This window comes from Panthera onca, chromosome F1, assembly GCF_046562875.1.
Source record: "Panthera onca isolate mPanOnc1 chromosome F1, mPanOnc1 haplotype 2, whole genome shotgun sequence".
Lineage (NCBI taxonomy): Eukaryota > Metazoa > Chordata > Mammalia > Carnivora > Felidae > Panthera > Panthera onca.
Window position 1 is genome coordinate 58,908,829 of NC_138355.1, and position 25,539 is coordinate 58,934,367.

General features: G+C 34.5%; 1 long non-coding RNA gene across 2 annotated transcripts in view; it reads right to left on the reverse strand.

Annotated features, from left to right (window-relative positions):
• The window catches only part of LOC144614913 (uncharacterized), a 389,666-nt gene that overhangs the window by 276,098 nt on the left and 88,029 nt on the right, over window positions 1–25,539 (reverse strand). For both annotated transcript variants that reach the window (XR_013553217.2, XR_013553218.2), the window contains exon 4: window positions 21,714–21,776. This is a non-coding gene — a long non-coding RNA (uncharacterized LOC144614913). The remainder of the gene's footprint in view (window positions 1–21,713; window positions 21,777–25,539) is intronic.

Here is a 25,539-nt window from a genome sequence, read left to right on the forward strand (position 1 = left end):
ACAGAAGTCCATTACAGCCAATTGATTGATGGTACTACTGACTTTAACTATGTCCTTCCTGATTTTCTGCCTGCCAGATCTGCCCCTTTCCAGTAGAGTGATGTTGAAGTCTACAACTATGAGAGTGGATTCATATATTTCACTTTGCATTTCTATGAAGTTTTGCTTCCTGTATTCTGACTCTGCTGTTAGAAGTGTACATAGGAAAGGCTGTTTTTTATATCTTCTTGGAGACTTGTTCCCTTTTTCATTATGTAATGCTCCTCCTTATCTTTGTTACTTTTCCTCAATCTGAAGCCTGTTCTGTCTGAAGTTAACATAGCTACTTCATCTTTACTCTGACTAATCTTAGTATGGTATACCTTTCATCATTTCATTAATACTTAAAAAAAATTTTTTTTAATGTTTATTTTTGAGACAGAGAGAGACAGAGCCTGAGCAGGGGAGGGGCAGAGAGAGAGAGAGAGGGAGACACAGAATCCGAAGCAGGCTCCAGGCTCCGAGCTGTCAGCACAGAGCCTGACGTGGGGTTCAAACTCACGGACTGTGAGATCATGACCTGAAGTCAGACGCTTACCTGACTGAGCCATCATCATCTCATTAATATTAATCTATATTTGTTTTTACATTTCAAGTGGGTTTCAGATAAACATTTAAGTGAGCCTTGTTTTTTGATCCACTCTGACAATGTTTTTTTAATTAGTGTATTTCAACCATTGACATTTAAACTGATTATTGATATAATCGGATTAATATCTACCATATTTGTTAGTTTTCTGTCCATTGTTCTTTCTCCCCATTTTTGTCCTTATTTCTTTCTCTGTCTTTTTGATTTTCATTGAGCTTTTTATCTGATTCTATTTTCTTTCCCTTCTTAGAAGATCAGTTATACCTTTTTTTTTTAACTATACTTAGTGATTGCCTTAGAATTTGCAATTAACATTTACAACTAACTCAAGTCTTTCAAGTAACATCATCTCATCAATAGTACAAGTATCTTATAATAACACAATATTCCCAATTCCCTCTACCAATACTTATATCATTGCTTCCATTCATTTCACTTATACATGAACTATAATAATGCATATGACATAAAAGCACAAACTTATAATACAGAAGCATACATAATTAAATGCATTCTTGCTATTATCATTTGAATACACCATTATCTTTTAGAAAAATTAAGAATAAAGAACTTATCGATCCATTAAGAATTTAAAAAACAAAGATTTTATTTACTTGTGCTTATTACCTTTTCTAATGTTCTTTGTTTATGTACATATGAGTTTCTGACCTTTATAATTCTCTTTCTCTCTGAGCAAATTCTTTTAAATTTTCTTGCAAAGCAGGTCTAATGGAAAAATTCTCTCAATGTTTTAAGTAAGTCTTTATTTCTTCTTTTCTGAAAGATAATTTTATAGGGTATAGAATTCTGGGTTGGTGGGGTTTTTTTCCTCAACACTTTAAATAGTTCACTGTACTAGTGTACCTGGGTGGCTGAGTTGATTAAGCATCCAACGCTTGGTTTCAGCTTGGGTCATGGTCTTGCAGGTTTGTGGGTTCTAGCCCCAAATTGGGCTCTGCATTAGCAGCTTGGGATTCTCTCTCTTTCCTCTCTCTGCCCCTCTCCCACTTGTGCTGTCTCTGTCTCTCTAAAAGTAAATAAATAAATTAAAAAAAAATTGTTCACTATACTCTCTTCTTGTTTGCATGGTTTATGAGAAGTCATGTGGTAATGTGGGTTTTTTTTCCTCTGGCATCTTACAAGATTTTTTCCCTAACCTTTGATTTCTCTGTTTTGAATATGATATGCCTAGGTATTAGATTTTTTGGCATTAATTATGCTTTGGTTTCTCTGAGCTTCCCATGTCTATGGTCTTGTGTCTAACATTAACCAGAGGAAATTCTCATTATTGCTTCAAATATCTCTTCTCTTCTTTTTTTCTCTTCCTTCTCCTACTGATATTCCTATTATGTATATATGACACATTTTGGAATTGTGCCACTGTTCTTGAATCTATTGCTCCATTTTTCAGTCTTCTTACTTTTTGCTTTTCTTTTTTTAAATTTTTTTTAATGTTTATTCATGTTTTGAGAGACAGAGCACGAGCAGGGGAGGGGCAGAAAGAGAAGGAGACACAGAATCCAGGCTCCAGGCTCTGAGCTTTCAGCACAGAGCCCAATGTGGGGCTCAAACTCATGAACTTCAAGATCATGACCTGAGCTGAAGTTGGACACTTACCAACTGAGCCACCCAGTTGGTGGTAGCAAGTTATGCTGAAACGGAAAGTATTCTGTAGTGCTATGATTAAGTCAGTTTTGGTAAGCTTATGCCTCTGGACTATGAACTTTACCAGTGCTTCTCAGTCTCCCCCATTATTTGGTGGCACAGAGTGGTAGGGGGGTCAGAAATGGATATCTCCCTTCTTCTATGTGGAACACTAGATGAAATAAAACCTGAGTATTTCCCTTCTTCTATCTGGAAGAATAGAACAGACTAGAGTTGGGTATTTCCCTTCCCCTAGTAGATTAGGCTCTGGTAGAATAATTTCTCTTGAGCACAGGCCCTACTAAAATGAAGGAAATGCTCTGGCATATTTCAAAATGGTTACTTTCCCCCTCTCTCTACCTGTAGTATTGGGGGGGGGGGTTCTCTGATATTTATTGTGACAACTTGGGTGAACTCCCAGAAGTATAGTTGGGGGATCCCTTTTAACTAGGCTTCCTTGCAGTTTTTAGCTCTCAGATTGTACACACAGAGCTTTCAGAAATGCATCAATTATAGTTCAGGTTTTCCTACCTCAATATTGGTTCCAGTTCAGTTTTCTGCTTGTGGGTTTCTGTTCAGGTAAGTTGTATATTTGCTTCTCTGTCTCTCTAATTTGGGGGCAGTGGTTTGTCCTGCGATCTCACTTCTCTGAGAGATGTAAATAGAGTTGCTGATTTTTCAGACTTTTCAGCTTTTTACTTGTTAGAATAGACTTGCAACCTCTGAGATTCTTAAATGCTGCACCAACAAAAAGAAATTTCTCTCTCCCTCTTTTTCAATTTTTTTTTTAACGTTTATTTATTTTTGAGACAGGGAGAGACAGAGCATGAACGGGGGAGGGTCAGAGAGAGAGGGAGACACAGAATCTGAAACAGGCTCCAGGCTATGAGCTGTTAGCACAGAGCCCGACGTGGGGCTCGAACTCATGGACCATGAGATCATGACCTGAGCCGAAGTCGGACGCTTAACCGACTGAGCCACCCAGACGCCCCTCTCTTTTTCAATTTTAATGATTATAACTCACTTCCAAATTTCATATGAGTCCATGTTCATGGATAAGAAGCCTCCATATCATTAAAATATCAGTTCTTATCAAACCGAATCTATAAATTTAATTCAATCCCACTCCTAATACCAGCAAGTTACTTTGTTTTTATTGACAAACTGATTCTAAATTTATTTGGAGAAGCAAATTACCGCAGAATAACCAACACGATACTGAAGAAGAAGAACAAAGTCAGGACTGACACTACCCAATTTTAAGACTTACTTTTGATTCATCAAGAGGATAAAATAGTTACAAACCTAACAACAGAGCCCCAAGATACATGAAGCATATGCTAATAGAATTGAAAGGAGAAAGAAACAATTCAACAATAGTAGCTGGCGACTTCAAATGCCCACTTTCAATAATAGATAAACAATTAGACTGATGACCATAAGGATATAGGAGACGTGGCTGACACTGTAAACCAACTAGACATACCAGACATCTATAGAACACTCCAACAAACAATAGCAACATACATATTCTCAAATACACATGGAACATTTTCTAGGATAGGCTACTAAATCAGTCTTAACAAATTCAAATAATTGAAAACATACAAATCACACTCTCCCACCACAAGAGAATGAACTTAGAGATAAATAACAGAAGGAAATTTGACAAATTCAAAAATGTGGAAATTAAATAACACACTTCTAAGTAACCAATAGGTCAAAGAAGAAATCACAATGGAAAATAGAGACTACTTTGACAAATAGGAACACACAGCATAATTTTGGGGATGGAATGAAAACACTATCCAGAAGGAAATTTACAGTTGTAAACATCTACATTAAAAACAGGAAAGACCTCAAATCAATAATCTAAACTTTCATATAGGAAACTAGAAAAAGAAGAGCAAATTAAACCCAAAGCAATCAGAAGGAAAAAAATAATAGATATTACAGTTTGAATGAGCAAAATAGAGAATAAGGAAATAACAGAGAAAAATCAATGAAACCAAATGTTTGTTCTTTGAAAAGATCAACACATAGACAAGACTTTAGCCAGAATGACCAAGCAAAAAAAAAAAGGAGAGAAGAATTCAAATTATTAACGCCAGAATGAAAGAAGGGACATTGCTCTTAACCTCACAAAAATAAAAAGAAGTATAAGGAAGTATTCTAAATTATTATAGGTCAACAAATTAGAAAATTTAGATGAAATGGATAAATCTATCAATATATATCAAGGATTATAAATCATGAGTTTGTGAGATTTATCCCAGGAATGCAAAAGTGTTTCAATATATAAAACTAATCAATGTAATGCACCATATTGAGAATAAAAGGGAAAAAACACATGATTATCTCATTGAATACTGAAAAATGACAAAATGTAACATTGTTTAATGATTTTAAACACTTAAAAAACTAAGAAAAAATGGGAACTTTCTCAACCAAATAAAGAGTATCTATAATAAAATTTAAAAATAGCATCAAAAAGAGAAATACTTAAAAATTTTATTTGTAAAATCTATGCTTTAAAAATCAAAATATCTTACAGAAAGAAATTAAGGAAGACCTAAATAAATAGTAGGTCATTCCATATTCACAATAGGAAAGCATGATGTCATTTAAGATGGTGATATCACCAAATTGATCTATAGATTCAACACAATCTCTATTAAAATTCTAACTGTATTATTTTAATAAATGGACAAGCTAATCCTAATTCATATGGAACTATAAGAGTCCCAATATAGCCAAAACAATCTTGAAAAGAACAATGTTGGAGTACTCATACTTCCTGTACTCACACAAAACCTATTACAAAACTACAATAATTAAGACAATGCGGTACTGGCATAAGGATAGACTTACAGAGCAATGGGATAGAATTGAAAGTCCAGAAATAAACACATACAGCTACAACTTTCAATGTTAAGACCTTTAAATGAGGAAAAATAGTTTTTTGTTTTGTTTTGTTTTGTTTTAACAAATGGTGTTAGGAATACTGGATATCCACATGCAAAACAATGAATTTGGACCTATACTTCATGCCATACACAAATAATAACTCAAGATAGATCAATCTTAAGTTTAATAGCTAAAACTACAAAACTCTTAGAAGAAAACAATGGAGAAAATCTTTATGATATCGGATTTTGCAATTATTTCATGAATATGATTCAAAAGTACAGCTAAAAAAAGAAAATAGATAAATTGGACTAAAATTCCCAAACTTGTGTGCTTCAAAGCACATTATCACAAAAGAAAATAACCCAAAGAATGAAAGAAGATATTTGCAAATCATGTGTCTAATAAGGGTTACATCCAGAATATATTTAAAAACTTCTAAATAACTCAATACTAAAAATAAAAAAAAAAAAAGAAAAGAAAAAGAAGCCAGTTTAAAAACATGCAAAGAACCTGGGTAGATGTTTCTTTAAAAAAAGATTGAAAAATGGCAAAGAAGGACATGGAAAAATGCTCAATATCATTATTCATCAGGGAAATACAAATCAAAACCACAATGAGATGCCACTTCACACATGCTCAGATGCCTTTAATTCTTTTAATGGAAGATAATAAATGTTGGTGAGAATATGAAGAAATTGGAGCCCTCATGTATTGCTGCTAAAAATGTAAAATGGTATAGTCTCTTTGGAGAAAAGTTTGACAGTTCTTCAAAAATTTAAATGTTGACTTATAACCTAATCCAGCAATTCTACTCCATGTATATACCTAAGAGAATTGAAAACATATGTTACTATAAAACTTAATACAAATGTTCATAGCAGCATTATTTATAATAGCCAAAATGCAGAAACAACCCAATTGTCCCTTCAACCAATGAATGGATACACAAAATTTATACATCCATATGATGAAATATTATTCAGCCATAAAAAAGAATGTAGTGCTGTTATTATATGCTACAAATTAGATGGACTTTGAAAATATTATGCTAAAGAAAAATAGCCAAATACAAAAGGCCCCATATTGTATGACTCCATTGATATGAAATGTCCAGAATAGGTAAATCCATAAAGATAGGAGATTAACTGTTAACAGCTAAAGGAAAGGGAAATGGAAAGTGACTGCCAACAAGCACAGGGCTTCCTCTGAAGGTTAGGAAAATCTTCTGGAATTAGTGTTATTTACCAACCTTGTGAATTCCCTAAAAACCATGAAATTGTACATTTTTAAAGGTTGCTTTTATGGTATATAAATTATATTTCAATTTTAAAAATGAAGAATCCAAATATAAATATCCATTAATATTATCAAGGAGATAAGGATAAATATATTGCATCCATAGAAAAATCAAAGCTACTAGTATAAATAGAAATTGTCAGAGAACAAAATTTTAAAACCTTTCAAAAAGTAAAAATTGATATCAAATTAGAAAATAAAAACTCAGTAAAACAGAGGGAAGATATAGTTAGCAACATTCACAGAAAATTGGAGCAAAAAAGACAGATGGGAAAATTAAAAAAAAAAAAAAAAAAAAAAAAAAAAAAAAGACCAGACCAGAGTATACCATACAGAGAAAACAAATAGAGAAAATTTCTTAGTAACCTCATTGTCAAAGATATGATTCCGGAAAATTTCCCAGAACTGAAGAAGAGGGATTTTAAATCATAAAAATCCCACACTTAGACATGTTATCATCATTTTTCATTACAGTGGGAGCAAAGAGTACATCTTATGAAGTTCTGTGTTGCAGATGGATAATATAGTAATTCTTAAAATATTGGGAATCTGGCTTTTTTTCTATTTTTCATCAACATTAAAAACTAGAGATAATTGAATGAGGTTTCCAAAACTCTGAAGGAAAATAATGTCTAACCTATAATTCTAGACCTACTTTAGCTAAAAATAAAGTGTGACGGTAAAACAGAGATATTTTTAAAACAAGTAGGGTTTCAAAAATATTTTTCCCCTGTCACTTTTCTCAGGAATTTACCAAAGAATATTATTTACTAAAATGAGAAAGTAAACCAAGAAGGAATACCAGGAAAGATAGAGGACAACTAGTCCATATTGGAGCAGATAAGAAAATTTTAGTTTCTTCAGGAAGATTGTGTTGGTAGAATAACTGACTTCTCTAAATGCATTGCAAAAAGACATAGGCAATTAGTAAAAGATGATGTAGTCATTTAAAAATACCTAGAAGAATAAGCAAATGAAAAAATAAGTTAATTTTTAATTATAGAAAAAGCAAATTTTACAGAAAAGAGAGTACTCAAAGTGTATTAAATGGTGCAGCCATGAAGCACATTTGAACAGTCCTAAAAATGTTAACTTTATTTATTTATTTATTTATTTATTTATTTATTTATTTATTGCCTATATGTTTTTAAATGTTAACAATATTTGTATCTGACCAAAATTATCATATAAGCCTACTGATAACAGAAGGATGGGAAGATTGGAAGAGTGCGTGGTAAGGTCAGTGTGTGATACATCAACAAGGTCTTCAGCAGTAGATCATATTAGTAGTCAGTAAATACTCACAATACTGATCTTCCAGGGGACATCATTGTGGACTTGGTTTAAGGTGTTAGCCTTGTGTTTGTTTTGGCCAATGAAGTTCATGCAGAAACAACATGAGCAGAGGCTAGCTACGTGCCTGTGTGGTGTGTCTTAGCCTCTCATGGGTATTTTCTCTCAAGAAAAACATTCCTTGAATGGCCAATGATCCTAGAATGACCCATGGACAGATCTGAATCTAATCCTCACCTCCTGAGGAAGGACTGCCTCAGCCACTTATAGATGGATGATTGAGAAATAAACACTTGATTCCATATCAATTACAGTTTGAGAGTTCTTTGTTATGCAGCATTATTGTAGCAAAACTTGGTAAGGAGCAGTCACCCAAATCCACCCTCTTGATTTTTAATTTTTTTTTTTATCATGGGATCACCATAGGTAATGATTAAATACTTTAAAATGAAAAAAATATATATGTATGACATATAGCATTACATGACAAAAAGATTATCTAAAAGATGTGAAAGTTTATTTCTGGAAAAAGAAAAATGGGGCAAGGAGGGTGAATTTGGACGACCGTTTTTTTGTTTTTTGTTTTTTTTTAATAAACCTGGAAGAAGTATTTGATCGTTTACACTGTATGAATGTATAACTGATAAAAATGTTTTTCCTTTTTAAACACAAAGATACAAATTTAAAAAAATAAAATATACACTCAATAGTCAATAATTACCACAATTAAAAGATAAAGTAATACATTATTCAAGAATTTCTCAGAACTGAATTGAAAAATGGCCTGAGTCCATGCTCATATTGAAAATCCAAATATCGAGCAACTAGTTTTTGTTTTTTGTTTTCATTGGTCTCCTTAAATTTTGTAGAACACCTAATTTCCCATCATTCCTTATTCTCAATATCTTTTGACTCCTCATAACCTCAGACCAATCTCTTCTCCACTATATTCTTTTCGTCCTCTTTATTCTTCCTATTTAGTTTCCTTTGTCCTTTGTAGATTTCTCAAGGATGTTTCACATTGTATGTGACAAAGCACTTCCGGAAAGAACAATTAAACAGATTAGAGTTATTTAAAGGAAGAGTCAGGAGGGTATGATAATTATATTTATATATCTCTCATAAACATTATTGATAACAACTAACGATGATTGATTATTGCAATACTATCTTCATGAAACAAAGCTATCAGAGTATTTTCAATACTTTAGGAGAAATATGAAGCTTAGAATATTTAGGAGAAATATTCAGCTATGTTCTTTTCTCCATTTACATTAGCGACTTTCTCCCAATCCCAAATCCTCAGATATGTGCTCAGTAAAATCACAGCACCACATCTTGATTAAATACAGCTGTATAACTACCCAGAGCATAGGTTTAATAGCAATCTTCTTGTCATCACTCAAAGATATTTTAAGACCTTAATACAAAAGGTTACAAATTAATTATTTATAATGTTCTAAATCCCTTTACTGAGTCTCTAAAGCTCCCACACTTTTTAAACCCTCACTTCCTAATAAGTACTTAAAAAAAGAATCCTGGAAACACGTCACTAATTAGAATTCACGGCTTTGTTTTCTTTTCCTAGCTGATTTACACAGTCTCCTCTCTGCAATCTTCTTTTCCATGCTTTCCCTTAACCTTTCCTATTAGCCCTTTTTCCCTAAGATCCTTTGAAATGGAATGTTAACTAGAGCAGTGAGGAAGTGGAGCATTAGCCCGTCCCTGACCTCTCAGGAAAAAACTAACTACTAAAGGCTCCGCTCTTCCGTTAGAACAGAATAATGCCATTGCCTATAATCCTAATTACTTAATTTGTCTGTAAGAAAATTTTCTGGGATGCCAGGCTTTTGAGAACCAAGATAAAAAGCTTCCTAGAAACTGGTGAAGAAAAGAGAGCAACCCTGTTTTAAAGGACATCTTTTCTCAGCTTGGATTTCTGCCAGAGGTTCCTTCCTTTTGTAATGTCATTCAATTCAACATGGAAGAGAGCATTTCTTAGAGCCTAATGCCTTAGTAATCAATTTAGGTTTGAATATTTCATAAATTTAGAGCTTCAGGTTTCTGTCCTGGGTGTCCCTTATAAAAGCTGGTTTTTAAGATAATTGGACCTGCTGACTTTCTGGACATTGCATAGTTTTTTATGAGGTATATGATGAGTTACCTATAAAAGCATAAGGATTTACAAATTTGAAATCCTATTAAATGCACATCAGTTTTAAGAGGAGGAGAGGATTAAGCTATACAATATGTATTTCAAATTTTACTGAGCCTAGATATTTGAAAACTGGTTTAAGGTGTTAGCCAAGCCAAAAATGCAGTAAAATTCAACCAATTCTGATTTATACCATGTATTTAAGCCCACTTCCCATTGGGTTCCTTCCCAGAGTGTGCATTATCTGTTGATTGCTTTAAAGTATAGAGCAAGTTCAGCAAAACATTATATAAATGGAAGAGAATTATTCTGCTCTTTTGTATCAAACTGAAATATAACCCAACATTTAATTTATACTACATTTTGTTGGCCTTGCTTTTTGATGTAGGTCAGAAACAAATGTCTTTTAAGTACATAAAAATCAATGAACTATTGTTTTGCATTATAATCAAAACACTCATTGATCTGTACTTGGGAGAGATTTAAAGTTGTTCTCAATGCTCTTTTAATGTCTTTGACTGTATTTTCAAATTTCACATATTCCACATAAATATGTTGGTTTATTGAACATCAGACAAACATAGATTAACATAGTTTATTTACTGTCACCTCTAACAAATATAATGATAGCAGAAAATCTACATATATTCTCCATTTCAACTTTATCATATAGAGCAGATGTGAAAGGTTTGTTAACTAAATGCTTGGTGTGAATACCACTGTGGCCAATGTTCTCAAATAAGTTTTTAGTTTTTAGGAGATGAACTGTACTATATTATATTTGGTTTGGTTTAAATAACCACCCCCAAAGTTCAGATAAGTATCTGAACTTTATCCGAACTATCCAAACTTCCTTTAGTTTGTGATTCAAGTCTGAAAATCTCATGAGAACAGATGCTCTTGTAGCTTTCTCTTACTTCCTGCTTCATTGTGAGAACTAGGTTTCCAAAGAAATTCTTACACGCCTAAGAAGTCTGTATGTGTGATGCCCTGGGACTTTTTTCCCATTCAAATTAAAATGTTGTTGCTTTTATCCAGTTGAAATTTCAGTTCTTATCTTTCTTAGTACAGTAGTCCTTCCCCCTACTCCCACCCCCACCCCTCAGCCCAATCCCTGTCTTTGCTTTCCATGGTCAGTTACCTATGGTCAACCACGGTCCGGAAACAGAGGCTTCTCTTTCTAACTTAACATCAAAAGGTCAATAGTAGTCTAACCCTATGTCACAATGCCTGTGTCACTCACCTCACTTCACCTCATCACATAGGCATTTTATCATCTCACATCATCACAAAAGAAGGGTAAGTATAGTACTATAAGATATTTTGAGAAAAAGAGAGAGAACACACTCACATAGCTTTTATTATAATATATTGTTATAATTGTTCTATTTTACTATAATTGTTAATCTCTTACTGTGCCTAATTTATAAATTAAACTTTATAATAGCTAGGCATGTATAAGGGAAAAAACGTAGTATACATAGGGTTCGCTACTGTTAGGTTACAGGGACCCACTGGGAGTCTTGGAACATATCCACTGTGGATAAAAGGAGACTATTGTATCTCCAAGATGTTCTTGATAGCTTTGACCACTGTTTTCATCTTGAAGCTCTTTCCTCCTTACTCCTCCACGGTATTAGTTCCTCTTGATGCTCTATCTTTTTTTCTCATCACACCTTTTCAGTTTCTGATTTGACCTTTGCCTAATCTGAATACCCCCTTCTTGTTTGGTATTTTCCAGGCTCTTCATTAACACAGTAAATGTACATTGAACCCTGTCTGTATGCCTAACACTATCATAGGCACTGAGTTTATAGCAATAAACAAAGCAGGAAGAAACAAAATCCTGCTTTCATGGAATATTAACTTCTAATGGAGGTTAACAGATAAGCAAAACAAAAAAAGATATTAAAATACATAAGATATTTGATGGTTTTAAGTATTATAGAGAAAAAATAAAGCAGAAGGATAGGGGAAAGCCTGAGAGCAGACAAGGTATAAATAGGAGGAAGATCTCAAAGGAAAGATGACATGTGCACAAACACCTGAAAGGGTGAGAGTGAGATCATGGGCTATCTGGAGAGAGACCATTCCAGGCAGAGGAAAGAGCTGGTGAAAAAGCTCAGAGACTGGCACATACCTGGTGGACCATTTGTCTTACTTTTCTCCTCACTCTGCACATTGTCTTTTCCCATGGACCAAGTTATCGACAAATAGGTTCATCACTCCCAAGTCTGTTTCTCTATTACAAGTGCCATATCTCTAACTTCCAGCTGGACATCTCCATCTGAATGTCTTATGAGCATTTGAAACCCCATATATCCCCAAACCTAAGTGTTTTTCCCTCTGACACATATATTGCACCCTGCATTTCTCTTATACTGTTACAAACACTCACTGAGTGATCAAAGGCAGAAGCCTAGAATCCCTTTAAGTTCATCCTTTTCCCTTTCTGTCCACATCTGATTTGCTTTTCCATGTAACACAAATTACTGAGAAACTATTTTGTACTATTCTCTGGGCTACACAGGGTGTGAGAGGAAAATTGATCAGTTCATTAACTACTTACTTAATTACCTAAAACTTGCTATGAAAAAAGAGGATTGTGAAAAGTTTAGGAAAAGCTGGGAAAATTTAAACCACATTTCCTTTTTGAGTATTATTAAGGAATTTATTGAAATTTATAATCAGCATAAAAATATTTAGAAACAACTTTCCTGATTTTCTGTTACAAAATAAAGGAATTACAGATTCCTAACTACATATAACTACCTATAAGCACTCCCCTCAACTCATGTCTACTCTTCTGTCCACTAAGTATCTCAAAGTTAATATGTCAAACATAACTTTTTATTCCCCTTGCCACCTTCTCCCACACCTACCCCCCAAAAAATCCTTGTTCGAACACTCTTCCCTTTTCCTCTATCTTAGTGAATGGCACCACTGTGTTCCAAACCTCTCAGGCAAAACATTTAGGAGTAGTCTTATTTATTTATTTATTTATTTATTTATTTATTTATTTAGAGAGCCACGTGCATGCACGTGCACACACATGAGAGCAGGAGAGGTGAGAGTATGCTTCTTGCCTCACAGTTATAATGTGGCTGCTGTCATGCTATTCCTCACATCTGCATTCTAGTCAGGAAGAAGGGGGAGAGGAGAGAAGCTGCATCTGTCTTTTTATTAGGAAAGTAAAAGCTTCCCCCAAATTTCCCTTTATGTCTCATTACATAAGAGACAGACTTCTCTGTAAGTCTCCTGGCTTCCAAGTAGGTTAATGAGCAACTCTGACAAGAAGAGATATTGGGAAACCTCTTATCTAACTTTCAAGCCCTAATACTGGGGAGAGGCAGGGTAGAAAAGGAGTGCTTCCTGGGTGAGCCAAATAATCTCTACCACACTGGCCTTCATTCTGTTCCATAAACATACCAAACTAAGTCCTTTGTTAAGGCCTTTGAATGAGCCAATCCCACCGCTAAGAATGTTTCTCTCCCATAACTTTTCACAACTTCTTCGTTTTTGTAATCCAGGTCTCCCTGCAGATATCATTGACACCCTTTCTGATTACCCTGTCTGAAACTGTCCCCCAAAACCTGTCACTCTCTATGCCATTGTATGGTTACATTTTTAAAGCACTTAGAATAAGAAGCACGGCAGAATAGAGGAGTAACTTCTCCATCTTTGGAGGATGGAGAAGTAGAGAAAGGAAATCACACATTAGCTGAAAAAGAACAATCAGAAAAAAAATTTAAAAATAAACAAGCTAGCTTCTCTTTCATCAAATATCCATACTGCACATGTTCATTAGCCTCCCCATATCCCCCTTCGTATTACCCAATTTCCCTTCTAGAGCTAGAAGTAACTGACTGTTCTAGGGGTATTGAGCAGATGACATAGAGATTGCTTGGAAAGGTGGTGCTGTGGGCTGACCCACTGCCAGGGAGTAACTGTTTCAAAAGGATAGCTTGCTTCTGGCATTATATGCTAAAATTGAGACTCTTGACTTTTCAGCCTCCAAAGCCTAAATGTTTGGCATGAATAGCAGAAATCTGGCATTTTCAATGCTCATATGTCCAAAAGCTGGAAAACTAGAAAATGCTAAGAGTCTCAAATTGGTGTCCACTTTGGAATATTTGGCCCAGGAAAATGTATATTCTCATGCTGCAGGAAGTTGGTTTGCAAAATGAAGGCTGAATTGAGGCCAAAAAGCAAGAACCATTTGCCAGAGTGTAGATGAAATATGATAGTTTGCTGCACAAAGTTTCTTTTTAAAAGTTATTTGCAGCTGCCATGACACATCTTTAAAATTGTAATATGTAGAACTGTTATTTAGGAATTCCAATGGAGGGAAACAAATCTCAACTGTTTACATTTAAACATGATGTAGTAAGATACTAAGGAATAAATGTAAACATTATAGATTGGACAAAGTATTACAACTGAAACATGCCTCAAATCAAAGCATAGACTTAAATGGTCCAAAGAAAAGCAGAAATTCTCATTTTCATAGAAAATCTGCATCACTATTATTCTACTGAGCAGACTTTCCTATGGTATGTTGAGAGAAAATACAATGTTTTAGAAAGTGTTTAAGTCAAAGTAATGCAATGATGGAACTCCGCTCCTTGTAAAAGAAAGAATTCTTAACAGATAATAGTACCCTTAATTCCATTTTCTATTTCCTTTGAAGAAAGGAGCATAACCATAGAAACTCGTTATGTGAAATTTACTGGTTAAAAAAACACAAAACATTTGACTTAAAAAGTTAGAAACTATATGTAACCAAGACTAGACTATTGAAATAGATCAAAATATGGCAAGCAGCTAGAAAACAGAGAGTGTTTGCAGAAATGAAGAGAGAGAAGAAAGAAAGAAAGAAAGAAAGAAAGAAAGAAAGAGAAAGAGGAAGAAAGAAAGAGAGAAAGAAAGAAAGAGAAAGAGAAAGAAAAGAAAAGAAAAGAAAAGAAGAGGAGAGAGAGAAAGAAAGGAAGGAAGGAAGGAAGGAAGGAAGGAAGGAAGAAAGAGAGAGAGAAAGGAAGAAAAATGAAAGAAAGAAAAAGAAAAGTTAAGAAGCAGTGAAATGCAGAAGACAAAGCGGAGAGATTTTTAATTTTACTTTTCAGTCTGTTCTATTGAAGAACAAATTCAAGAAAGTGCCAAGATACGATTTGCAATTCTGAATTTTCTATTTTCTGGAGATATCAGTAGGAATTTAAGGTACAAAGCATAGAGGAATAAAGTATGAAAGGGAATAGGAAATAGTTTATTCTAATAAAGAATATTTTTGTGTTTCTCACTGAATTCACACTCTCATTCAGAGAGATGGCAGTTAATGGTAGAAACATCTTTTAAATTCTCCATTCCTTATCTAGTCACCACCCACACTAGCATTTCCACTGATCTGTTACTGTTTTCAGGAGAGCCTGCTAATTGAGGAAGTCCAAGCTTTTAGTGAGAATATACCCATTGGCCTGGGCTGATTTGCCTTTTTGGCGACTTCAGATCATCCTTCACCTTAAAATGCAAAATGCAAAACACCTAACCTCCGTCTGGAGCAAGACTTTCTGGGTTCAGAATTGGCTCTCCCACTTATTCAACGTGTAACTTTAGACAAATCATTTAACATTTCTTGCTACAGTTTCCTCACCTGTATAATAGAAGTAATAGTCCTAACGCCTACCTATAAGGGTGTAGATAAGGGTTAAATAAGATCAAAAAGGTATAGTGCTTACAATGGTACCTGGAATTTCATAAGTCCTCAGTAAGTCTTAGCTATTATTATGATTACCTTGTGCCATAAGTAACTAGTCGAAGAACAAATATGAGTAAACAAGCAAACATTAGTTAATATTAATGAATTAGCTTCCCTTGTACCCAAATAAACTAAGCACAACATTATCCTACTATCTGATTCTAATCTGTGTTGTACCGAGACATTTCATCCTTACCAAACAGTCCATACAATAGACCAAAAATATAGTCCTTACATTTGCCAGCCTCCCTTGCAGTTAATTGGAGCATATGGCTAATATCTGGCCAATGCACAGGAGAAAGTGATAGATACCTCTACCCATGAAAGCTCCAGCTCTTTCTTCCTCAATCATAGCAGCCTTAGAGGGCGGGCATGTGCTCCAGACGGTGAAGTTTTCAGATGAAGGACAGCATCCCAACATGCATCACACTTTTCATAAATGAGACATACACCTGTGAATATTAAACCACCAAGAATGTATGGTTTTTTGTTACCATAACATTGCCTAGCATAATCCTCACTACCACAGTGGTCAAAATGATGCATAGCTTCATAGTAAAGAAATTAAAAACAAAACAAACAACACAACATTATTCCAATCCCTTAATAATATCCAGGGAAGTCTGCTATCTCAATTAAAGAAGATTCAAAGCCTCCTTCTCCTCTTAATTTCCCAGGCTGGCACAGTGGCCAATTCTGATCCATAGTATTTTTATTTTATTTCCAACCTGGCATTCTTTATTTCACATCTAAGGAGCATATTTACTATGGCCTTAACTCTCTGGGCTGTTTTCTGGAGCTAAATATCTAAACATAAATACAACTAGTGGATTTCTGCTGATTCCTTCATTGGAGAACACACAACATAAAACATCCATTTGGGATATTAGCTGTAATTCAGGTGGAAATGGTGATGCTAAAAGATGGTTCCTGCATCCCTCAGGGACCCTTTCATCCATCCCCCTTATGGTTGCCTCACTGGTTAACATTTATCTCTGTACTTCTTTCTTGTGTAATCATTAGGCAAGATATCATCCTATTATGTCATAGGTTTATTTGAGTTACTAGTGGATTTATGTTTAGTGAAAAGATAGATGTACTGTGATAAAGCTAAATTGTTAACTTCATTTGAAAAGTTCTATAAGGATGTCTTGCTCTTTAGAGGTCTAAAAAGTTGTGCTAAAATACAAATACAAAGTTATCTCAAAAAGGCCAAAGATTTCCCGTGCCCTAGCCAAGAGGCTGAGCACATATTTAAAAACAAAACAAAACAGTGGGCTGGAAAATGAGAAGTCAAGGACTAATGCTATAATGACGACATGAAGTTTGATTTGTATGTCCTGAGGTTTTTAAGGGCAGACATTGATAGATCAGAGATTTGCCTTAGGGACTACACTGGCCCTATAATCTAAAGTACAGGAACTCTTCTAGGGGAAGGACAAATATAAAAGGAATTAGCTTGAAAGACTCATTGGATAAGGTGTTTTTAGTGTTCAAGAGAAAATTTTTGAAAAAGAGTCTCTGGTACCAGGTTTATTTTTATGACACTAGTCAATGAAAACCTTTAAAAGCCATATTTGCAAAGTTATGTATATACTAAATAGGATCCAGGCAGCCAAGAGCCCTGGCTTTTGGTATTTTAGTGAAAGACCCAGGGAACAGTCATCATTATTCATGTAAAATTGTGAATTTTATAAACAGAAATAAAAAGAAAGGACAAAATATACTTTAAAAGAGTAAGGCATTTTGAATGATGAAAATACTGTACTTTGCTGTTCTAAGTATTCATCTTGCTTAACTGAAAATACATTACTGGAGAATTTTTACAGTCTTTTTCTACCTGAACAACAATAACCTCTTAAAAATGTGTGAAAAGAATTGCTTGTTTGCCTCTTTGTCCTTAGTTGAATTTGCTTTGGTAAAATACTGATAAACACATTAGCAAAACAAAGTGGAGGAATTGAGTGATTATCCAGATAATTTTGTCTTTATAAGAACTGTTTTCACCTAAACTATTGAAACTATTTGGTCTGTAACATTTTTCAATACTTTGTAAAATGAATTGTAGAGCTAGGTTCAGCAGTTACCTAGACAAGAGATATCTGTGTGGTGAGCTACCACAAACCTTAGGATAAAGGAATTTTTGTTGCTAGTATAAATTATCTAGTTTTCCTGCTGACATAGCTTCTTTTTATTTTACCTCTGAGGATGCAAGTTACAGGAAATTATAGCACTTTGGGGATATTCTAAGCACTGTGACTTTTTCATGAGGCATACTTTACTCACAAGTTTTCTCTGTTTAGGAATTTCTTATTCTTGGTAATCCCCCAGAAGGATAGCCTATACCAGGACATCCTTTGCAAAATCAGTAATTCATTTCATATTTGATTTGTCATCTACATGTGAACCTGGGGAAGAAAATTATCCTGAAGCTTCCTTGGGCACTGTGATTGTTAATTTCATGTGTCGAAATCAGCTGGGTCATGGAGTACCCAGATGTTTGGGCAAATATTATTCCGAACATTTCTGTGAGGGTGTTTTTGGATGAAATTAACATTGAAATTGGTGGACTTTGCTTAAAGCAGATTGCCCTCCATAATGTGTGTGCACCTTATCCAGTCCGTTGAAGGCCTGAATAGAACATAAAGACTGTCCTCTCCTGAGCAAGAGAGAATTCTATAGCATTGTCTCTCAGACTGGAATTGCAGCTTCAGCTATTCTGGATCTACAGCCTTCCACTCAACCTACAGATTCTGGACTTGCCAGTGTGTATAATCATGCAAGCCAATTTCTTTAATAAATTGACATATGCATACACACACACACACACACACACACACACACATACACACACATCCTACTGGTTCTGTTTCTCTGGGAAATCCCAACTAATACAGGTATAAGTATATATCTACAGAAAGATTATCCTGATCTACCCCTTGAGGGGAATATATTAATAGGACAATCCAGATAAGTATGACTCATGCTCAGCAGCCTCTCAGTAATATTATTATATTTTTATAAGAAAAACAAGACAGCCAAAACTATCTGTGATTTGAAAAATGTCATGAGGTCTTTTCACAAGGTGACTTGGATTATGCTTTCTTCTAACTATGGGGAACATTTCTTTGTTTTGTTTCTATCCAAACTACTGAAGAGAAAGATGAAGAAAGAACTTTCTATTCCAAATATCTGATCAACCATCATACTGTAAACTCCTAGAAGATCAAGATAACTCTTTTAGCACTCTTGCAAATGGCCCTCATCCACAATCACATGAGAGCAGATCCTTAATAGATGCTCCTAAAGACATGGACTTAAGAGCAAATACATACATACATACATACATACATACATACATACATAAAATAATAAAATAAAACCAAAACCAAAACAAAAAAAATATAAAAAACAAATCAACTAAATGTTCAACTTCACAGCATGCACTTTTCCTTCTTTGCATCTCTTTAATAATGAAAAAAAAAGGTGGAGGATGTAGGAGACAAGTTAGAATTAGAATTAGTTGAACGAACAATGTAAAAATATTAGAGAATCATGGAATTTAGGCACATGCTATCTTGAAAAGCTTCAGAATGGCAATCAAAGGAATATTCCAAAGGTAGGACCTGAACCAATAAAAATCTTTAGGAAAGATTCATGAGACAGAATGAACGGAGTGGCTGAATATACCAGAAATGGAAGAAAAATCCTAGAGTTAAGAGATGTATTTTTTCATTCAACAGACATTTATTAAACACAGACTGTGTCAAGTGCTATGTTATTTGCTAAAGTACACCAGTTTTGAACTTGGATCAAGACACATAATGCTAGACAAACATAGATGTAATTTTTCTCCTCATGTGCTACCAACAAATTCTCCAGTCACCACTAGTACCACATTTCAACCTTTAAATGCACATACTTTACCCAGATTCTCATAAGTAAGAATGAGTGATAGTTGTTTCAAAAGTATTTCTCCCATCTGAATTTTTGTTTCTAAAGGAACAATAACTTAAGCCAAAGAGAACAGTAGAAAAGAATAATAAGGTTACAGGAAGGAAAAAGGAGACAGAGAAATAGGAGACAGAGAAAGAACAAGATGGGGTAGAAAAAGATTATGGGGAAATACTCAGACCTTCTCATTCTCCTTAAACATACCCAGTACTAGCTATTCTACTGCAAAACACCAAGAGGCACAGGAACAGGCATCCTAAATTCATGATCAAAGATTTATCTAAGAATGTTTTTAATTTTTTGGGATGTGTGTGTGTGTGTGTGTATGTGTGTGTGTGTGTAGCAACTATATTCTGATTTTATTTGCAAGGGCTAAGATTTAACTTTGCTTGAAGATATCTAAGTCAAAAAACAATAGGACAATAATTAAATTCAAGTTGCTTTGAAACTTAGTTTTCTCCTAAAGGACTCTTACATCAAGGACAAAATCAAAACAAATGGGAAATATTTAGAAAATGACAACAATAACAAACAAAAGACTGTTAGCACCTAACAATAATGGCTAATATTTTTCCCAATTAACCCACATATCTAAGAAGCTCAGTGAGTAACAAACATAACGAAAAAATAAACACACACACACACACACACACACACAAACACACACCCCAGAGAACATCACGATCAAATTGATGTAAAGTAGTAATAGACGTTAAATTCAAAAGGAGCCACAGAAGACACATTATGTACAGAATAAGAAAATTAAAAATGACAGCATACTTCTCATAAATAATGCAATCCATAAAAAAAGTATTAGGAAGAAAAATGCCAACCTAGAATTCTATACCCAGCAAATACCTTTATAAATAAAAAGTAAAATAAACCATTTTTTAGGCATCAGAAAGCTAAGGGTTCACCACCTGCAGGTCTGCACTATAAGAAATGTCAAGGAATTTCTTCAAGTGAAAGAAGATTATAACAGTTGGTAACTTTCAATCTACACAAAGGATAGAAGTGTGCCAGAAATGATAACATATATAAGTAAATACAAAAGCCATTTTTCTCATGGTTTAATCTCTTTAAAACACAAGTAACTACTTAATGCAAAAGTAATAAAAAGTATCGTGGATTTTAAAGTACATGGAAACAAAATACATGATAAAAATAGCACTCTAGAAAGGGAAGGGAAAATTGAAGTAACCTGTTGGAAATTTCTTATGCTATATATATGAAGTTGTATAATACTGTTTGAAGATAGACTATAAAAATTTAAAGATTTATATTATAAATCCTAGAGCAACAACTGAAAAAAAAAAAACAAGCAAAGAGTTGTAGCTAATAAGCCAAAAGTGAAGATAAAACTTAATTATAAAAGAAACTCAATCATTCTAAAAGACTTAGAAAGAGGAAAAAAGAAACAAATATCTGTTATAAAAAATAGAAAACAAATAGGATGGCATATTTAAACTTCACCATATCAAAAAGTATACTAAATAATTTATCTGAACATGTTGATTAAAAGCGCAAAAAAAATTCATTTCAAAATGAAAAATGAGTCAATTCAATACGAATGTATAGCAATCCTATGTCTATATAGAACAATAGAACTTTAGAATAAATGAAGCAAAAAGTAAAAGTAGACAACCCCACAATTATAATTGCAAATTTTAACACTATTGACTCATAAGTGATAGAAAGAAGAGACAGCAAATTGGCAAATCATACAGAAAATCTGAATATCACTATCAAACAACTTGATCTCATTGATATTTATAGAACGTAGCATCCAAAGACAGTGCAATGCCATTAATTTCAAAGAACATACAACATAGTCCATAATCTAAGGCATAAAACGAATTTTTAAGTAATTTTAAAAAGATTGAAATCAGATGACATCAGCAAGAGGGCAGAATAGGAAGCACCAGATATTCTCCCTCCATGGAGATACCAATTCAACATCAATACATGGAACAATTCCCTTGATGAGAAATCCAAAAGCTAGGTAAGAGTCTCCTGCATTCCAGAGAGGCATGGAACCAGCCACATCAAAACTGCTAGAGAAGTGTATGTCACTCACTCACCAGAGCTCCTCACATCAGCACAGCATGGTGATTGAGGGGAAAATCCCAAGTCCTGGCTTCTCCCTGCGGAGAGAAAGAGAACACTGAAACGTGCATTTAATGTGTAGACTTTTCAGGAGGCTACCTGAGGGACTAGTATTTGCTTTGCCTGAATCTGAGTGCTAGCAGAAAAGGGTCCCCAGTCAGGGGCCACTGCGGGGGGAAAAAAAGTGACATTTTGCACTAGCACATACTCCCTTGCCATAGTCCTTATCCAAGGCTCAGAGTGGAATGAGTGGGAGAAAACTCCCAACTCCTGGATTATCCCCAGGGAGGAAAAGAGTTGAAGCATCCATCCAATAGTCTAGCTTGGGATGCAAGTGCTGCCCAAGGAACTGGCTTCTCTGTCACAAGTCTCAGAGAACTAAACTGGTATAAATGCCTGGGGGCACTAGGTGGCTTACTGCTGCTCCAAAGAGCACATGGAACAACAAACAGGAAAATACAACTCAGCTGCTTTACTCACAGGGGGAAAAAGGGAAGAGTGGAGGGTTTGTCCAATATTCTGGATTTTAGGGTTGCTGCTTCAGGGACTGGTTTCTAATTTCTCCAACTCAGATTGTTGACAGGACCCAATGTACTCCAGATAACTGAGGACTTCTGAGAGCAAAAAACAGCTGGGCAACTTACAGCAACTCCAGAGAATCTACAGCACTACAAACAGATAACAGAGGGTGTAAGGATTTCTAAGCTTCAAGACAAATAAGTTTGTAAAACCTGTTTAATTGGGAATTTACACACACAAGGCTGGAGAGAACATATCCACAGAAAGCTTGGAGAAGTCCCCAGAATCCTTTGTGGGGCTGATTGGTAAAGATCTTTCTCTGTACTAAGACAGTCTATACAGACTGGAAGAGGTGTTTGATCCTAATACAAAGTATAAGGCATACAAAGGAATGGTAAAACATGACCCAAACAAAGGAATTAATATATCTCCAGAAACTCACCCTAAAGAAACAGAGATATAGGAATTACATGACAAAGAATTAAAAGTAACTGTCATAAAGATGCTCAATGAGCTCAGCGAAACAAGGCATGAATAAAACTGGAATGTTAACAAAGAGAAAATATTTTTAAAAACCAAGGAAATTTTAGAAGTGACCATAAAATAATTGAATTGAAAAATTCGGTAGAGGGGTTCAGTAACAGACTTGATCAAACAGAAGAAAGAATCAGTGAACTCAAAAACAGATCACTTTAAATTATCTAGTCAGAGGGGCAAAAAGATAAAAGAATGAATAAAAGTTAAGACAGTCTAAGGGAACTATGGGACACCACCAGCCAGAACAATATACTAATTATGGGAGTCCTAAAAGGAGAAGAGAGAGAAAGAAAGGGGAAGAAATCTTATTTGCAGAAATAATGGCCAAAAAAACTTTCTATATCTGGGTAAGGAAATGAGCATCTAGATCCAAGAAGGCCAACGGATTCCAAAGAGGATGAATTCAAAGAAGGATACACTGAAACACATTATAATCAAATTGTTAATAGTCAAAAACAAAGAGAGAATTTTGAAAGGAGCAAGAAAAAATCAGCTTTGTCATGTATAAGGCACCCTCCATAACACTATAAGCAGACTTTTTGGTAGAAACCATGCAGGACAGAAGGGAGCAGGATGATGTATTCAAAGTACTAGAACAAAAACTAACCACAAAGAACACTATCTATCTATCTATCTATCTATCTATAGCAAAACTGCCCTTGAAAATTGAAGGAGAAATAATAAAGACTTTCTCAGAAAAACAGAAGCTTAGGGAGTCCTCACCACTAGAACTGCCTTTCAAGAAATCCTAAAAGGAGTCCTTTGAGGTGAAATGAAAGGAGAATAGATAGCACCATGAAAATATATGAAAGGATGAAGCTTGCTGGTAAAGGCAAATAAAGAAACAAATATAGAATACTGTAATACTATAATGGTGGTGAATCAATCACTTTTTTTTATTAAAAATTTTCTAATGTTTATTTATTTATTTTTTTTTGAGAGAGAGACAGAGTGTGAGTGGGGAGGGGCAGAGAGAGAGGAAGACACAGAAGCCGAAGCAGGCTCTAGGCTCTGAGCTGTCAGCAAAGAGCCTGACACGGAACTTGAATCCATGAACTGTGAGATCATGACCTGAACCGAAGTTGGACACTTAACCGACTGAGTCACCCAGGCGCCCCTACAAGACTCACTTTAGATTTGAAAACACACATAGGCTGAGGGATGGAATAAGATAGTCCATGCAAATGGTAAACAAAAGAGTTCAGGAATGGCCACACTTATAATAGACAAAATAATCTTTAAACTCAAAGACTTTTACAGGAGACATAGAAGGGCATTATACAGTAATAAAAGGGTCAATTTACTAAAAATATATAACTGTAAACATATAGGAACCCAAATATATGAAGCAAAAATTGACAGAATTGAAGGTAGAAAGAGACAGCAACACAATACCAGTAGATTTCAATACCCTTTCAATAATAGAACAACTAGACAGAAGATAAATAAGGAGGCAGAAGACTGGAATAACACTATAGAAGAAACGGACCCAACAGATACATACAGAGTATTTCACCCATTGGCAACAGAATTCACATTCTTCTCAAGTGTATTCAGAATATTTTCAAAGGTGTATTAGGGTCACAAAACATGTCAACAAATTTAAGAAGACTGAAATGATACCACATAGATTTTTTTTCTGACCACATGGAATGAAACTAGAATCAAAGCAGAAGGGAAGCTCCAAAATTAACAACTATGTGGAAATGAAATAACGCATCCTGAGCAACCAATGAGTCAAAGAAGACATGAAAAGATAAATTAAAAAAATTTTGAGACAAAAACAAAAGTACAATATGACAAAAGATGGGATTCAGCAGAAGCATTACTAACAAGAAATTTATAGCGGCAAATGCCCACATTTGAAAAAGAAGAAAGATCCCAAGTAAACAACCTAATTTTATATATCAAGGAACTAGAAAAAGAATGAATGGATCCCAATAAAATCAGAAATGAAAGAGGAGACATTACAACTCTGGCATTACAACTGATGCCAAAGGGGAAAAAAAAGGATTATAAGAGACTACTGTGTGCAATTAAATGCCAAAAAATGGATAAATTTCTAGATATATAAAATGTACCAAGACTGAATCATGAAGAAATAGAAAAATCTGAGCAAACATATAACTAATAAGGAGATTGAAACACTAATAAAAATCCTCCCAACAAAGAAAAGCCCAGGATCAAATGGTTTTACTGCAGAATTCTATAAAACATCTATTTAGAATTAACATCAAGCCCTCTCAAACTCTTCCAAAAAATAGGAATGTTTCCAGACTCATTTTGTGAGGCTAGCATTATCCTGATACTAAAGCTAGACGAAGACATTATAAGAAAACTATAGACCAATATCTTTGATGAATACAGATAATACTTAACAAAGTATTAGTGAACTGAATTCAATGACACATTAAAAGGCTCAATAAGCTATGACCAAGTGGGATTTATCCCTGGGATGCCAGGATAAAAATAATCAATGTGATACACGACATTACAGAACAAAAAATAACAATCACATAATCATCTCAATAGATGCAGAGAAAGCATTTTACAAAATTCAATACCCTTTAACGATAAAAAAAAAGTCAACAAACTAGGAATAGAAGGCAATCATCTCCACACAATAAAGTTCACATATGTAAAGCCCACAGCTAACATCATACTCAATGGTAAAAAGGCAAAGGCTTTCCTCTAAGATCAGTAAAAAGATAAAGGTGCCCATTCACCTCATCTACTCAACATAAC